At 45.0% G+C, this 17,134-nt stretch overlaps 1 long non-coding RNA gene across 3 annotated transcripts; it reads right to left on the reverse strand.

Moving 5' to 3' along the window:
- Nucleotides 1-632: 632 nt before the first annotated feature.
- On the reverse strand, nt 633-17,005 carry LOC112974368. Of its 3 annotated transcripts, none has more exons than XR_003256256.1 (6): nt 10,127-17,005; nt 9,540-9,638; nt 6,121-6,246; nt 5,233-5,290; nt 3,862-4,208; nt 633-1,195 (listed from the first exon to the last, which is right to left on the reverse strand). It is a non-coding gene; the product is annotated as an uncharacterized LOC112974368 (long non-coding RNA). The 3 variants fall into 3 exon arrangements; XR_003256255.1 differs by having other exon boundaries at nt 6,097-6,246; XR_003256254.1 differs by having other exon boundaries at nt 5,194-5,290; nt 6,097-6,246.
- Nucleotides 17,006-17,134: the final 129 nt, after the last annotated feature.

Below are 17,134 nucleotides of genomic sequence, written 5' to 3' on the forward strand. Positions count from 1 at the left end.
CACGTGCACGATACCTTCCTGATGTTAATGAATACGGTTCAATGACCTCAGCATTGAGCATTTGCCACATTAAGGAGCTGCTGGACACTTTGCTAAGACAGTCATTCCCAGCAGTCTGAATGGGTCTTTTACAAATATAAGAAACGGTATAACTGATTAAGCCATACTTTTTCCCATGCTTGGGACAAACTCCCTGGTAACATCTACCACGGCTTCCTCTCTCCTTCCTTTAAATCCCTTATTAGAACCCCTAGCTTGCAATGCATAGGAAGAAGCTGAGACTTGTTAAACCACTTACATACCAATACCGTTGTCTACCTGATGATCAGTAGGTTGTTTCCTTGAACTCTACAGCTCTCAAAATTTCTCTCTTATCTTATCCTAGCTCATAAGCTCTTTGGAGCAGGGACTCTCTTTTTTTAAAAAAAGTTTTTAGTTTTTAGTTCTGTCTTTGTCCAGGGCTGATTGGTGGGGGTTATTAGATGTTACAATAATAAAGATGATCATAACTGAGCTAAAATGAAAGCTTTTTAGATCTGAGGAAGCTCTCACAGTGTTAAAAACCATCCTTGTGGATTCAACAATGATTTTTTTCTACTTCCACTAAGTCAATGTTAATATTCTTTATTGACTTAAATTATAACAGAATTGTACTCTAAATGCTGCATACTTGTCATATCTTCACAAAGACAAACAATACCAAAGAAACTTCTTATATGCCATGATCAGGCATACTTTTTAAAATCATCCTGATTTTAACAACAAATCTACAGCAGACATATTTGAAAGAGACATCTCACCTAAGAAATGTCATATGCTGTTTTTAATAACCTTGATCTTAAGCTCTACCATATCTTTAGCAATGAAAAATCAACAGAAAATATAGATCTTTTGCATTTACTAATCAAACAGCTCTTTTATCTTCTCAAAAGAAATGTATAGAAGTCATGATGGCATTCCAACATCATCTGCTAAATTAAGGAAGGAAATAAGTGATAAAAATGAGTTCTCTTGGATCTTTCTCATCCAGATACAAAAGGGCCATCAAAGGAAGCTACCAATTAGTTTTAATTCAGAAGCCAATCTTCAAACAGATGTTGGTCTCTCTTTGACAAATGCCTTTTCTCTGTAGTCTTCAGACTAGCTAGTCATGCACACCTAGTTCTCTTCACTGTGAATCAAGCCAGGACATTACCTGTGATCATTTGGAAACAAGATATATGTTGTAAAAGCACATTTACTGGTAGAACTTACAATACGTGACGTTATCTCTATGTGTCTCTCTGTGTCCCTGTCATCATACAATGTCAGCCCAGCAAAAGCAATGTAAATTCCTTTCTTCCAAAAGATGCTGCAAGAGCTCTTGTTTGTGTGTTTCTGTAAAATGCATAATAACTTTCCAAAGAAAAGTTGAAAGCACGCATGAGGCTACCTGCTGAGATGCAGAGGAGAAGCAAATCATGCAATATGCCAGACAGCATGGTTATCAATTCTATTTGTGAAACTAAAACTTTAAGGTCAAATGTTCAACTACCTCATCCATAGCCTGCTTTGCCAATAACAAACAAGAGCAAGGTGTGGTGTCTTTGTTCCTACCATAATCCCACTTTCCTAGTCCATGTCCCCACCAAAGGCATCCAGTGTCTTCCTAGGTTCTCTGAGAAAAGATTCATTTCCCCCTTCCTTTCCTTAAAGCTTCTCACCACAAACTTCCAGAGGCAATCTGGAAACTCATTGCTAGACATTGCCGTTAGAGTAGTTGTTTTTAGATTTGGTTCTCTTGTAGAGCTCAAGGCATTTCAGCTTCAGAATATGTCCCATTTCATTATTAGCCAAATTAAGCCAAGTTCCTAGGGTCTGGGTGCTCTGATATCTGTAGCAGAGCAGGAATATTAACGCATTGACCTTCAGGAGAAACTAACCACTGCTTCCAAAAGCAATAGGAATAGCTAACTACCCAGTCCCCTATTCCCTCCCCTGTGAAAGCCAGCGAAACTTCCTTCAGCACAAATGGAAGTTAAAGATTACCAGCACAGAGTTCAAGGTGGATAGAAGTGAATGCAATGGGTGATTAATGTCCTAATAGCATCTATGTCTATTCTAAGTGATCTGAATATCTTCCAATGAAACAAACGCCCCAATATTACTACAGTCTAAATCCAAGTAGAGAGTTATTCTTATTCTGCAACAACCTACTGTTACTAATCTTGKTTTTTTCTCCATGGCTACCGCATCAAAACAGGAGATAAAGATAAAAGCGAGAACTTCTGCCTATGAAATTTAAGACCATCTCTCTGAAGAAACAGGATACTGAAAGACAATACATATGTTCAATGCCCTGCAGATTCTGAAATTTTCATGGAGGTTTCTGTGCCACTCTTTCTGGCAGAGTTCTCATGTTTACTCAATGTAGGTGCGGTGTTGTTTGTCTTATGCAGAAATAACAAAAAAATGTAGGTTTACAAAGCACAATGCTTTCCTTTTAAAAAGAAGAACATCAGCATTCATTAGTGTTCCCCTCTCAAAGAAATACTTCCTTTGGAAGAATACTAATTTTTTTCTCTGGCAAGGTCAGGAACAATTACAACATTTAACTATTCCTGCTCCCTGAGGTTCACAGTGCAGCAYTTGAAGAGCTGATGATGATTTGGGAGCACTCTTTGAGACACATCAAACTGACATGCGGGACACCCATCCCTGGCTGCCCCTGTGACCAATGGGAGCTGAGGCCCTCCTTCACCTCCCAGAGGCAGGAATGTAGAAATTTAAAGATTGACTCTCAGGGGACATTTCCAAAGTATGCACATTATCTTTCAGGCTTCAAGTTCCCCCAAGGTTTTCCTGGCATCTTATTCTCCATAAAGAGGAGGAATCTCTTTCAGCCAGAAATCTGACCTGAAGTTCGTGTTGTCGCTGAATCATTTTGGAAACAGAGTAAAAATAAACTCTAAAACAGTACAGAAAAGAAWGGCTCTTGAGATTTGTTGAGGCCAGATCCTTACTTGGCGAGCTTGAACCAAGCTCTAGAAAGGGGCAGTGTCATCAAGCCCTTTGCTTTCCATCTTGCAAAGACAGCAGAATCTTTCCTGGGAAGTACACAAACACCTAGACTCTACAAACACCTCTCAATTGTTCCAGTCCACACAGTGAAGGTGGCATAGCAGCACACAACACCAGTTAAAACAAAATAAGAGTGGAAAATAGTGACATCTTTTTGTCATGTAGTAATTGTCAGATCGGAGCCTGCTTGCTATATACGCACACACACATGAGTTTTACAAGTTTGCTGTAGTTTAATTTACTCTTGGGCACAGCTTGGGAGTGTTTCTAGAGTAAAAGCTTTTGGTGCAGGAGAGAGCTTGGGAAAGGATTTCCCTCTGGGGGCAGGAAATAATTCCAATCCCTCCTGTGTCTCTTGGAGGAATTTTTAATTTTAAATCATTGATGATTATGCTAATTAGTGCTTACCCCCAAATGACAATGGAATATAAATGTTGATAGTAGCTAAAATATACTGTAAATGTGCAGCAAACTCTTCCTCCAGAGAGTCATCTATGTTACATGATAGCTCAGCTGGGAAGGAACAGAGTTCTTCCACACGGAAAAGCAAAGCAACTGTATCCTCAATCYACATCATCCCTAGGGGGCACTTTTAGACTTTGCTGGGTAGCCATGAATCAGTCCTTACTTTATTATCTGAACATGCTTTTCCACATAACATGCATTAAAATGTCCAGTTTAGTTCTCAGGTAAATGTGAACCTTTCACTTAGATCAGACGCATGAACAATACCAAGGATTTAGCTAGGATTCTTAACCAAAACATGAATTACAAGTGAAACTGTCTTAGATTTGAACTCACTGAAGAGCCTGGTTCCCAAAGTGGATTTCAAGAGGACTGTTCAGGGGCTCGCATTGCTTGCTGGTTTGAAATTCATGGATCTAATAGCTTACAAAGTTCTTAATTCTGCACATGCTTGATAGAACTGAGAAAGGAACTCAGGAATATGCTTTCATAAAGTAGTACTCCTTAAGTGTCATCCTGCTTCTGGTAGAAACATCAAATGAGACACCTAAGTAAGCAGTCTTCAATATAAACAGGCGAGAAGCACTGCTTGGGTATTCTGTGGTAGATGCTGGACTTTAGCACTCGTTCCTTTTTGGCTTCCCCTTGTTCCAGGTCTCCAGATATGAACCCCATTTCATCTTCTAGTAAGAGACAAAGAAGTCAGCCTGCATGCATATGGCTAAAATGCTAGATCCAGTTATGGCATCTTGTTCTGTTCACAAAGAGCCAATTTGCTCTTACAAGCATGAGGGCCCTCCACACTAATAACCAATACATAATACATGAAGATTCCTCAGTGCCTCTTCTGCATTTTTCCAGGCACTCTAAAAAGGATAGACAAATTCTCCCACAATCTACCAGGAAAGAACTTACAGAACAACTCAGCGTACCAAAACCCCCACACAACCATTTTTTGAAACCCTAAATATATAATTTTTAACATTTTAAAAAGAAACTATTTTTAAATCTTCAGTAAGAATTGTTTTCTTTTTTTCTAGCTCAAGCCTATTTTCATCTAAGCATTATGAACTTCAGTCCAAATAAATAGCACCACCATCACTTAATCCAAAACCTTTAAAGCAGACTGGGTTGTATGTCTGACCACAGTGCTTAAACCTCTGGAGATATCAGGCAGAATCTGCTGCATGATTCTGCCAGAAGCTGATTGCCTTTGGTTCCTAATGAAGTTCATCTGAGCTCCTTAAGACACCTAGCAGTCTGCAGGGAGTACTGTGTGTACCTGTTCCTTTATCTCAGGGACAAAATACTGACCCTGCTATCAAACTGAATTGCTGGTATAGTCCCAGCTGCGCCATCTACTCTAGAACAAAGGTTTTGTTTTCAGTTCAATCCGTTAGTGAGAGYGCCTGAAAGGTGCCAGATCCATATTAGAGATTTCCCCCGGCTCAGTCCTAGTATAGAGGATAGCGTGGCTGCTTGAATTCACAACATTCAGTGACAAAGGGTCAGTTCAACTGCATAGGTCCTACCAAAAGGGTGCTTATTAGTCCAAAAAGTACAAAGATAGGTGGATTTCAAAGGATGTAGCTAACACAGAACTTTGCAATCACGTCCTGAAGTTTTCCAGTGGAATTATGGACCCCTGCATGGGTAATTTAAACCTACTGRCAATAAGCTTGCTTGTCTTTGTGATCTTTTGCAGACCTCTTCAAAGTAGTGCCTGGAATTCCAAGGATTCACAGCCCATAGGTTGAAAAGAGTCCTAGAAAAACAGAATGCTTGCATTTATTTTTGCAAAGATAATTTGCTAGATTTCCCTTCAGCACCGTCACAGGATGAAATTTTGGCCCCAGTTGAACTCAAAAGGAATTTTGCCACTGACTTAAATGGAGCTAAAATGTCACCCCTGCTATTTATCAAGTCAATTACAACCAGACAATACTTCAACATCTGGCTGCAACTGAACACACAGAAAAGTTCACTTCCTTAACCTCTGAAGACAACACAGGACATTGGCTATCTTATTTAAAATGAAAAATCTGTTCTTGGCAAGCTGCTTGTAATGAAGAGTGGATCCATCCACTAACACTATCAGAACTAAATCCCCATTAGCATATAGCTATTGACAATAGCATCAATGGGTTCTCTGTCATTTTCTGGGAAGAATGTCAAAAGCACCCATCTACTGTTGAAAGTCATTGTGCTGTAAAAACTTTGTTTATAACAACAGATCCATCCTTGTCTGTGGTTTCCCGCAGACATGGAGGGTTTTCACCCAATCCATCTTCTGTTTCCCAAGCCACTGGAAGAGTCCCTTGCTAAGTTAGATAGCAGCTATTCAATCTACACTCCTGAGTATGGTGATCAAAGGTAGGGTTGAAAGATAACTAATTATAGAAGGACAACTGATGTGAGTTAGTTTCCCCCTCTAAAAGTCCAGCTGAGACAAGGCATTGTTGTTTTACTGCAAAATATTTGAGCTAGGTCAACCGCAAGTGGGGTACCTCTTTTTATGGCAGTAAAAATAAAGCTATAGTGGATCAGTGGAGACATAAAAAGTCTGCTCACATGTCTGTAAGGAAAGGGACATACACAGAGAGAGACTTTTCTGCTTGAGGTAGAAAGGGATCCAGGCTGTTGCTTCCTGCTCCAAATAGAGGTGGGCTACCACACTGCACACCTGTGCAAAACCAGCTTCCTTCCATCTTGTTCCATCCCCTGGGAAACAAAACCAAAATCAGTCTCCAGTATCTGATGAGCCTTAATTCCCAGCACTTAAATAATTAGCTTCTCAAATGTACGAAAACAACTCTCATTTTCTGGATTAATGAAGGAAGCTGGGTTCCACTGAGCAAAGCTATTATAGAGCTGCTAATGCACGGTTTGATTTCATCGCCTGCCACTAAGCACAGAGCGATGTGGGCTCCTGGGAGAGCAGAAATACAAGGAGGGCAATGCTGGAGGGTTAAAGTGGAAGGCAGGAGGGGAAACCCTGGCAATTCAGTGCTTTGTGTTTTTATACAGAGGGAGGGCTGGTTTTGCTTATGTGTATGCTGGATTTTATTTGGGTTTGTGAAGTTGCCATATAACCCAAAAGAAAGCTAAAGCTCAGGGAGATCCTAAGGGGTGGATAGTTTGCTTAATCACAGACCATTCAGAAGCAGTTTCTGAAGCAGAGTAACAGAAATACAGCGCACAAGCCTAGACTTCAGGTAGCCACTCAGCAGCTTCTGCCCAGGTTCAGCAGCTATAACAACAGAGTATTGCAAAATGCTTTAGTGCAATGTCTTTCACAGCTGGAAGCACTACAGTGGTACTGGAACATAATTGTCCTCCCTGCCTTTGGCTTACAAGTTGAGGGAAACTGGTTGCAAAGAGTCAAATTTTTTCATGCCTCATCTTGGCAGGTACAGACATGCAAACTCTTCAAAACAAAATCCCCTTTTTTCTTTTGTACATTGGCAAAGGACTGCTGACTTGCTGGTTGGAGAAGAGACTGAGAAAATGCCAGAAAGAACTGAGAGGCTCCCTAGCCCTGTCCTGGGAGATTTAAACCTAGGCCATATTACATGAACAATTCAGTGCTATTAGGACTTTGCCCTTTTCTCCCTCAGCAATTTTTTCTCCCCAGCAATCTCCTCAACTAATTGCTGCCCTGTCCCAGACTCTGTGATCCGTTTCACATGGGCAGAACCAAAAGCTGCCACCAAACCTCTCTATGTGGGTGCATGGAGTGGGGAACAGAGAATGACTAGCAAATCAGGGCTTTTGAGTTACAACCACAGCTCTTCACCAAATGCAAAGTCACACAACTCCTCAGACCGCAGGAGATGGAAGGGCCCAGAGCTCACTCAATTTTTCAGCTGGGTTGCTAATTGTTTCTCCTCTGCCACTTTGTGTCCTCTATTCCATGTGCTCGAACCTGTGTCCCTTCCTCTGAGCACATCTTTCACACACCCTCCACTCTGCTCCTCCTTAGTTTTTCTCACTTGGCCTCTGGGAGGGAAACACGTTCCCTTCACACCCCTGTCATCTCCCCTGATTGTGGATTCTCAGGGGAAATAACCTTACTCTATGACAGTGCTTCCCCGGGAGTCTTCATATCCTTCACTCTCATCCTTTATTCATGTTTTATTCTCCAGTAAATAAAGTGCGTGTGTGTGTGTGTGAGCATCTCCCACGTAACTGCCTCTTCAATGTCCTCTGCTCCCCACTGCCCTGTTCAAGTGCCTGCTTTGGACCATCGCTTCCAACTTCTGCCAACCAACTCAAGTGGCCGATTCCTGATGCATTCCTCAATTAATTGCTTATCTTCTGTTTTCCCACTTCCTGCAGGAGATCATGCCCAAAACATGCTACCTGCTGTGTGACAAGAAACAATGTCACCCTGCACCCTGTACTCCCTCAGCCGAATCCTGATCTCCATCCATCATCCAGCACAGGCCACTTTCGCAGGGTCCATTGTTTCCTTAAATCTTCAGCCATCAAAAAGCCTTTCAGTGTGTCATTCTCCCCCACATTTTAGTACATCCAGATCAGAATACCTGCAGTTCCTCAAGTGGATTTGGGACTAAATAGCTTCTTACAGTGAAGTTCTTCTAACTACAGTCCTGCCATATGCCTTCAAGCACATCGCATCAGTCACACCCTTCCAAAAAGGATAAAACTAAGCCTTTGACCTCTGTAAGAAAAGCCTGAAATTGCAATGGAAGCCCTGGGTTTAATAAAGAAACCTTGGTGCAGATATGCAGCAGTAGTTGAGATTTACAAAGAAATCAAAGGAACTGCAATGGTTTGTGCAGCAGAGTTTGTGCTTCATAGTCTGACTTTCACTGATAGGGGCCAAGACCTTTAGGGACCTATATATGCTTAGGAACCTCAGCACCTTCCCAGAGCTCCTTTTCTAGAGGTGGCCATTCAAAATCAAGCATCTCTTTGGAAATGCAGACCATGCCGCTTCTTATATTATGTCAATGCTTGTTGGACCACTGACTTCAGAGGAGTTAGACCCCATGTAATTTAGCTGAAGCAATCAGGAAATAATTATGTACAGTGGAGAGTTAAAAGAAGGTAATTAAACTGTACAAATAAATAACTGAAGTGACGAAAAAAACCCACCCAAAGCCTACTTTTGGAACACTATTTAATGTAAATGAATCACTTAGTGGACAATGCAACAATCATCTGTTCAGCTTCTACTCATTATCAAAAACAATGCAAAAGGATTGGCAGGGAATAGTCATGTGCCAGAGGGAGCCCTTTAGGAAATACCACAGAATCTGGACTGGCTTTTGTCTGTTCTTCTATTGTTTTCTGAAAATGTTTTGCTAATGAATGTCCAACGTTTCAGTTGTCTTTTTTTTTCTTTTTTTCCAAAAGCAAATCAGTAGTAATGTTGCCCTTTCAAAATGACCCAAAATGCTTGTTCATGTTAGAAGAATTCCACATATCATGTATGAACTTTGGCAAGACCTAGGAGGCTGAGGATGTGTGGTCTCAGGCAGCCTGAGAAATCCCACCTTAGATGATGAGGCAAAATCCTTTGATTTGGGCAAAAATCCATTGAGTTTTAAGGGAAGTATCAGATATCTTTGAAACTTTCAAAGCTTCCCGAATTCAGTACTTGAGTGAGTGTAAACTTGGCAAGTTCATCCTTTGTTACTCAGTTTGAAGTGATGCTAACTTCATTCTAAGAAACAAGCTACTTTACAATGGGGCATATTTGTACTCATCGTGCCTGGCGTCATCCTGGGAGTTACCTGCACGGAGCTTAAATTAGAGGAATCCCCATTAGGGATTTGGGGAGGTAAACATACCAGGTAGATGTCCATGCTAGAAGAAACAGAGGCTAAGAAGATAACATTAAGCACTAAAATACTAAAATATCGTAATTATATTTTCGAACCAACAATCCACTGGCGTTCGCATCTCTTACAGCTACTATTTTGGACTATCTGAAAGTTCAAACGTGTGCCAAGGAACCGGCTCCCTGCAGGGTACCTTTTTCTTACCTGGTCTCTCGGCTCACTCCTGCTGCAGCTCACAGCTCCTGCAGTGCTGCTGGTTCAACTCTTTGCAGGCCGCAGTGTCAGCCAAGTCACTGCAACAGTCTGAGGGAAGAGAAAAAAGGCAAAAACAATAAACAAAAGAGAAAAGGGTGGGGCAGATAAGCAGGCTTCGCTGCTGAGGAAAAGGCATGTGAAACTGCACCCGGATTTGACTTCTCAAGGCTGTCTTTGGAGCCGTGAAGTACTTTGTTTTAGTTTGTCTTGAAAAAAAAACTTAGACACTGAAGCAAATTTCTGCAGTCAGAGCTTATTTATGTCAAATCCAGTGACGCCAGAATATGTGGGTTTCTAGTTAACACTATCTAAAATTTGAGATATAAATGCACATGTAAAATCTTGTGGCATCAACCCCCTTAGGTCTTACTCCTGCAAAATCCCCACCAAATTAGCTGCAAAACTTGGCTTGCAATCGGGGGCGGGGGGGGGGAGGATGCTCACAGCATGCAGAATCCCGCTTAAGGGGGGTCTCCAGAGGAGTCCTGCTGGCCCATACTGGGACTACTTATGATATTACTATTTCCAGCTCCTACCTGTCCTTCTGTTGGAGGTTAGTCCTGCTGAAGCACAGCCTGCAACCAGGTGGCATGTCCTTTCTGTGGCCACCATAGTTCAGTGCCTGGAATATTAATGCAACCCGAAACAGTTGGCAATTTAGATTAATGCGCTGGGCTGCGAACGGTGACGCACAGTCCCACTGCCACCTCTGCTGCAGGACAGAAACCTCCGGCAGCGAGATGGGGCAGCGACATCTAAAATCTGCCTGGCGCTGCTGGAGCTCTTTGGGAGACATCACTGCTATCGCAGCTACTGTGGCACTTCAGTTCAATGCAGTTCGTGGTACCTACCAGGCAGAGCTGCCAGGCACGGTCATGGTTATAACAGAGTAGAGCAGGAAGCCTGAAAGTGGCCTTTTGACTAAATATTTTTACCCCTGGACAGGGGTTGGGTGGGGAGGGACAGCTCTGCAGCTTCTGATAAACGATAGTTCATTTCACAAAACCATTACCACCATTTCTGCTAGTTGACACTTTTTGTATAGCAGTCTCTTAAAAGATCTCAAGGATACATTTGGAAGGGGGAAAAAAAGAAAAAAACTGATTGTGTTAACTCCCAGTGTCTTAAGGGCATAATCCTAATATTGGGATATGCAGAGAAGCAAGCAGCCTAATTAGCCCTCGGCGTTTTACAAACTTGCCCTGAAATATCCCCAAAATATACTCAGCAAAATCCTGTTCCTCCCTGCTCCGGTAAAGAATTTTTTTTGTTGGTCCCTCGAGTGGTTGCTTAAGTCAGGTCTCACTGTAATTACACACCTCGCAGCAGTGCGGGGAGATTTAATTAAGAGAGTCACTGTAGGTGCGTTGTCAGACAGACACAGAGTCCCGTGGGAAAGGGGGCTCGGATCCAGCTGCAGTGGGCATTTTGACTAGGACAATAAAAGTTTGTAAAGGGTTTCGAGATCCTCCTGCAAAAAGCAGCGCGGACGCACCCAGCAGCCTCTGCTCGAAGCCCCTCGGCTCCATCATCGGGGAGGCTGCGGTTTCAAGCATCTCTCTGTACTCACCAGGAGACGCTCTGCCACACCACAAGATTTCATGTTCTCTCCCCTCTCCTTTCAAAAAAATGTGACTCACCAGTTTCAAACGGTGACATTTCATTCCCAAACTATTCCGGGAGCAGCTGGCTCCATGGCACATGGGGATGTGGGGAAAGGGGAGGAGGGCGGCAAGAGCCAGATTGCGAAGTGAAAACCACTCAGTTGCTCCCCCGCGCAGGTATGTTGCTCTTAAATTTCAGAACCACATAATTTGGGACATGCTGGCAAATTCCGTAAGAGGAAAACAATAAACCAAAGCGCATTTCAGAAAAAAATATATCTGGCCGAGGCAGTGATGCAATTCCGTGTCAGCCAGGACAGGCTGGGAGAGCAGCTTGCTGTCGAGATCTGAGAGATGTGAGGAAATTCGCTGTCCCCACGTCTCGCCCCTCTCACGAATGCGAACCCTGCAGTTCTGGGTTGCTCTTGCAAACGGTTTCCCTGTGATGCAGACCCAAGTTTTAGTCATCCGCAATATCTTATTAACGATGAACACATGTATGTGCAGTGGGAAGACGACAACAGGGGGAATGACAAAGAAATCACTGTCAGCTCCCAGTCCCGAGAGGAGTTTTGTGTCACGCTGCAGTTTGGCACAGCTTGTGTCCCTGCTGTGGGGACGTCACCGTCACAAGCATAACATCCAGCACGTGAGCACGGGGCTGCCGCAGGCACTGGCCTCGTGGGCTTGTCGGCACACACATGAAATCGCTGTCATTGGTGCAGTGCCAGAGGCAGAAGCATAATCTCTGCTGGCCTTAGACTATAAATCTGTGCATGGCTGATTGGCGTCAGAGCAGCAATCCAGCCCCATTCATTAATGTTTGTAAAATTCCACGGGGAGGGAGCRAGAAGTGATGCAACCCCGCAGCCTCCCCGATGGGAGTGTCCGGATGCACGCCAGCAGCGTCACAGCAGCCTGGCACCAAGGCGCTGGCATCGCGGGCGGCACGTAGCGGTGCGAGCGCATGAACGCCGACAAACGTCACCGCTGCAGGCGCGTGCCGGACGGTGATCCCCTGGGTGCAGCAGAGTGGGGTGGCGGGTGCAGGCCACCTGACTCRCCCCGCACGGCGCGGTCACGGACAGCAACAGCACAACACCGCGCGCCCGGCTGTGCCTCGTACTGTGCAAGCTAGGAACAGATCCCTGGGCGCGCTCACGCAGGAAATGTTTGATTACGCTCTCATTCAGCTCCTCCGCTGCCTTTCTACGAGGGAAGGCTGTTCTGTGGCTTTCTCTGCCCTGCAGCGGGGCGGCAGCTCGCGCTGGCAGATTCCAGCCCGTCGCCGTCTTGACCTGGGGAAGCCTTACAGAAATCAGTGCTCATTCAAAGCTGGCTGCTTCGCCCTGGCGTGCAGCAGCAATGACCTTGGCTAGGTAACCATCTCCTGCATACAAAGATGGATATAAAAGCAGCAACTGCCTTTTTAAAAAGCAACCAGTGTTCTGCTAAGGTAGGGAAAGGCAGCAGTTTGTTAAATAAGTGCATCTGTCAGAGCGAGATTTTTTTTTTCCAGCTTCCCTAAATGCCCTTCACCAGCAGAGAGGGGGAGGGGACCTGCTCTTTGAAGCTTTTTCCTTATGGGAATAGAAAACACGGAAAGAATTCAATTCTCTGCCACAGCCCAGCACCACTGATACATGCTTCAAAACCCAAAGCCCAGAAGACGAGCTGGCTGGTGGGTGCGGGTGGCTTGGAGCATATATTAGCAGCAGATTAGCCTTGCTCAATATCCAGCATCATTAAGTGTCCCCCGTAGTGGTAAAGCACAGAAAGAAGAGGGGAAGGAATGGAGACAGGGGAAGAAAAATAAGGAAATTCAGTGCAGGAAAGAACTGCGGTTATGGAAATCTTTGATCAAAAGCACCATCTAGTGAAAAACGGGAGCACTGCAGCTTAAATTGCTCTGAGAGAGGCAACTGCATCAACGGCAAATGGAATTGGACTTTTACCACAGGTTAGCCTAGTAAAAAAAAAATATATATATATGTATCACAATATTCACTGCCAGGGCTAGAGCTGAGTGAACAAGAACATGCTCAAGAATTACAGCCCTCTGTGTAAGCACGTCTCCAGTGSAAACGTGTTCACCTCCCCTCAGAGAGTCTCAGCTACCCTAAAACCAGCGGGGAATGAAGCACCACAGGAAGAGAATTATTTCCATGTTATAATTTGGGAACTAAGGAAAAGAAAAGGTGGGTGACCAGTCCAAGGTCATGCAGGAAGTCAGAGGCAGATCCGGGAATAGAGCCCGGCAACCCTGGATCCAGAGCTCTGCCTGAACAATAGAGCAGCCACTCTCCCTCGGTGTCACTTAACTCCTTCCTATCTCACCAAAAAGCAAAAGAGGGGCAGGCTATACCCTTCCCTGCCTGTCTGCTTGTTGCCTTACACTCTAAAACAAAGAGGGAAGGCAACATGGAAGGACAGGATTGGGATATCCCAAGATCAGCAAGTGCTGCAGACAGGCAACATCTCCTGCGCACCAGGCCTGAGCTGTCCCCTCAGCAATTAAAGCAACCACAGTCAGTAGCTTTTTATGAAAACAGTACTTCAGCTTTGCCATGTCTCCATTTCTCTGTGTGACAAAACATCGCTGTCTCCCCTCGAGGCATTCAACTCGGTTAAAAAGGTTGTGGTACGCTCAGGTTCAGGATCTTCAGCTGCAGGAGGGAAGGATGTTGTTCCCTCCTCCCCAGCTTTTGGGTTAGCTGCAGAGGTCGGGGACTTGCAGCGAGCCCGTACATCAGAAATGCAGTCTCACTAACTCCACACTGTTTTCATACCGAGCTTGAAAATGCTGCAGTGCAGGGATCAGAGAAGACAATTATTAATTACAAACAACTTGAACCAAACCACACAGGAACTATCTTAAAAAAAAAAGAAAAGAAAGAAGACTCAGGTAATGCAAAAACCTGTGAGTCCAGTGAACAGAACCTAGAAAAAATTTTTCTCCCAGAGAGAAGACGGGGTGGGAGGCTGGGGACCAGTGTCCAGGAGCAGTTCTCTGAAAGGAGTTCATGGTCCCTGTATCGGAGCCCAGACCCAAACCAGAACGACACCTGGGACAAAAGTCAAGACCATCTTCTCAGGCCTGTTGCCTGGAAGGGAGACAGAGGACTGGTCTGCTTACAGCTGCAGGGGCTAAGGATGGAAAAAGCCCCAAGACACACTTCTTTCTCTATTTTCCATCTCAGGTCTCTCTATCTTCCCCTACCTCCTCGTCTGTTTTCATTCCCATGAACCCAATCTATGCAAGCAGGGAGGGGAGGAGGAGAGATCGCACTCTTACATCAGAGGCTGTGAAAAGAAGATTTCTAATCATGCCGCAGCCCTTTGAACATTCACATTTTCTAGCCTAAGGCACTGTGAAATTGGGAGCTTTCAGTTCAAACGAGTTCAAGGATGTTTTCCCTGGGGGAGRTTTGCTACCCTATGGGAATCTTTGCACAGAGCCATATTTCTTCTAGGGACTGTCTTGTGCTCTTAGGGTAAGCTACCAAAGGTTTTCTTAAGAGAGAAGCTACATCTTACAGTCCTTGAAAAAAAGGCGACAAATAAAAGCCTGGAAGAACTAGAGCACAAAATTGTTGCCCTAGAGAGTAGGGTTAAAAGGCTGTGGATCTGCACTCAGTGATGCTTGCAGCAAAGCAGATGTCACCAAACACAACTGTAAGTACGTCCTTGAGTTTGGAGATTTTTTTCCCCTCAAAAAACAGAGCTCCTGCACTTCAGGAGGGCAGCAAGAGAACAGCAGGATGTTTKTCAAGGAAGTGCTAAAATGCTAAAAGGATTCCAGCCCTTTGCAGCCCAACACAGTGAGAAAGAAAAGCTAAGAGGAGAGACTGAGTGCTAATAAAAACAACAGGGGTAGCTTTAAAAGACTATAACAACATTTACCAGTCAGGCCTGTATGGTCTCCAAAACAAAAGCCCTAGACTGAGGATAAACACCTCTTTTGTGTTTCTGCTAACAAAGACATGTCATGTCGACATAAGCTGGTCACCTAACTGCCTTCAGTGATCTAGGCCATGAAGTCCAAGGTGAGATGTGTGAATCAGCAGGTTTAAATCAAAGGTGAATTTGCTGCTAATTAAACTAAYTTAATCTAAGAAAATAGAATCTCAATCAAAGCAACAAAATGGAGCCTTAGTTCACTGAATTTTCCCCTCTGATTGCAACTGAAGTTTAACCCTTTGCTATTTGAGTTGCTACTCATACAATCACTAAAGGGCACCTGGTTTCAATCAACTTTGCCACCACCTGGAGGACAGTCTGGTGACACTGACTGGCAGAAGCCAGGTGAATGGGTTAGCAGAGGCCRTGGGAATTACCAGGGGGGCTTGGATGTCGCTCCCAGGCAGCCGCTCAGTGAGGGCCCTGTAAGAAAGGGAACGCGCTAGGCTGGCTACAGCCCATCCTACCTTGCTTTGGCAAGAAAGATGGTCTGAAATGTTTTCCATCTCTGAATTTTAGGAGTCTGTACTGACTACAACTTCCAGTGACATTGCTAGAACAAAAAATGTCTTTTTCTGCTCTTTGTATTTCAATTTTATTTGTATAAATAACATTATCGATTCTTGCCTTTCATTTCACTTTGGCCCTGAAGCCAGAAAAGTGCAAGACCATCACACCTGTCACAGTGTGAWTTTTAGGAAGATTTTTGATCCTTTTTTCCTTTTTCCTGAATTACTGTTCCCTYAGTAAGGACAATTACAAATTAATTAAAATTAATTCATGGCTCCAGTTTATTTTCCTTATTGGAAGAGAGGACCAGAATGCTATTATCACATGTAAACTGTCCTGCAAATAGCTGTCCTACAAAGCCATCTTTTATCTTGCTGCTGTACATGGGTAAACACACCTGAGATTAACTGCCTTTGTCTCTGGCAACGCTARAGTATCCCCCACTGCTTCTGTAAAYGTATCTTCTGCTCGTGCACACAGYAGTGAATCCTTCCCCAGTGCAAAAGCTCCTTACAGCACTGAGCCCATTTGGACTTTGGGCTTTTGGGATCACGGGGACCTTGATTTACCAGAGGCCTAGTCAGATCTGTGCTATAGCCTGGCAACCGTCTATTGCCCGTTATCAGTGTTCATTACTTCAACAAGATTTAATTACTAGAGACTTTCCTGCAGAACCTGTAGCACCTTCAGGCCCCATTTCCTCAGAGATAAGCTGAAAYGCTCCCATAGCACTATTGCAGTCTGTGAGCTTCGCTGGGAAAAGCCCATTTAAAAACTGGGAATCGTATTTCCTCGTATCGCRGCCTTGACYGGGGCTCTGCACAAATCCCTCCTGKTYGCCTTTTGCGGGAAGCCACCRTCCATTGCTCCTCRTGGTCACACGCTGCACATGGGTTCTGGCCCGTCATACRTGGTTTCTCTGTACACAGAAAAATGGAAGAGAATTTAGACCAGGGTAATGAGCAACGCGCACATAAAATGACGACCACTGCAGATGGGAAAGTGTCCTAGTGCGTCAGGGATCCCGGCTGGAGRTCAGATTGGTAATTACACAGCACGGGCCCGGGGAAGCCACGGAAACCGCCAGCCCAGCCCCACTGCTTAGGGGCGGCCACGTTTCCGCGTCTGGGTTCTGACTGGGGAAAACCAGGCCCGCCTGMAGGAGGCCGGGGAAGCCAGGCCAACCCCCGCTTCCGGCCCTCTCCGGCCTCCCCGACCCGAGTCCAGCGACGTGGGGACGGCAGCCGTGGCGATCCCAGCCCGGGGCGACCCCGCCGCGCTGCCGGGCCCGCGGGCAGCGACACGGGCCGCGAAAACACCGATGGGGGCCCCGCCGGCTCCTCCCGGCCCCGCCGCCTGCGGGAACCCTCGGCCGCGAGCGCCGCTCCCTGCCCGGGCCGTACCCGCGGGCGGACCGACGAGGCGCAACATCCGGCTGGGGCCGCGCAGGAGCTGCCTGTCATTGGGCAC

The sequence above is a fragment of the Apteryx rowi genome, unplaced genomic scaffold (assembly GCF_003343035.1).
Source record: "Apteryx rowi isolate R43461 unplaced genomic scaffold, aptRow1 scaffold_6, whole genome shotgun sequence".
Taxonomy (NCBI): domain Eukaryota; kingdom Metazoa; phylum Chordata; class Aves; order Apterygiformes; family Apterygidae; genus Apteryx; species Apteryx rowi.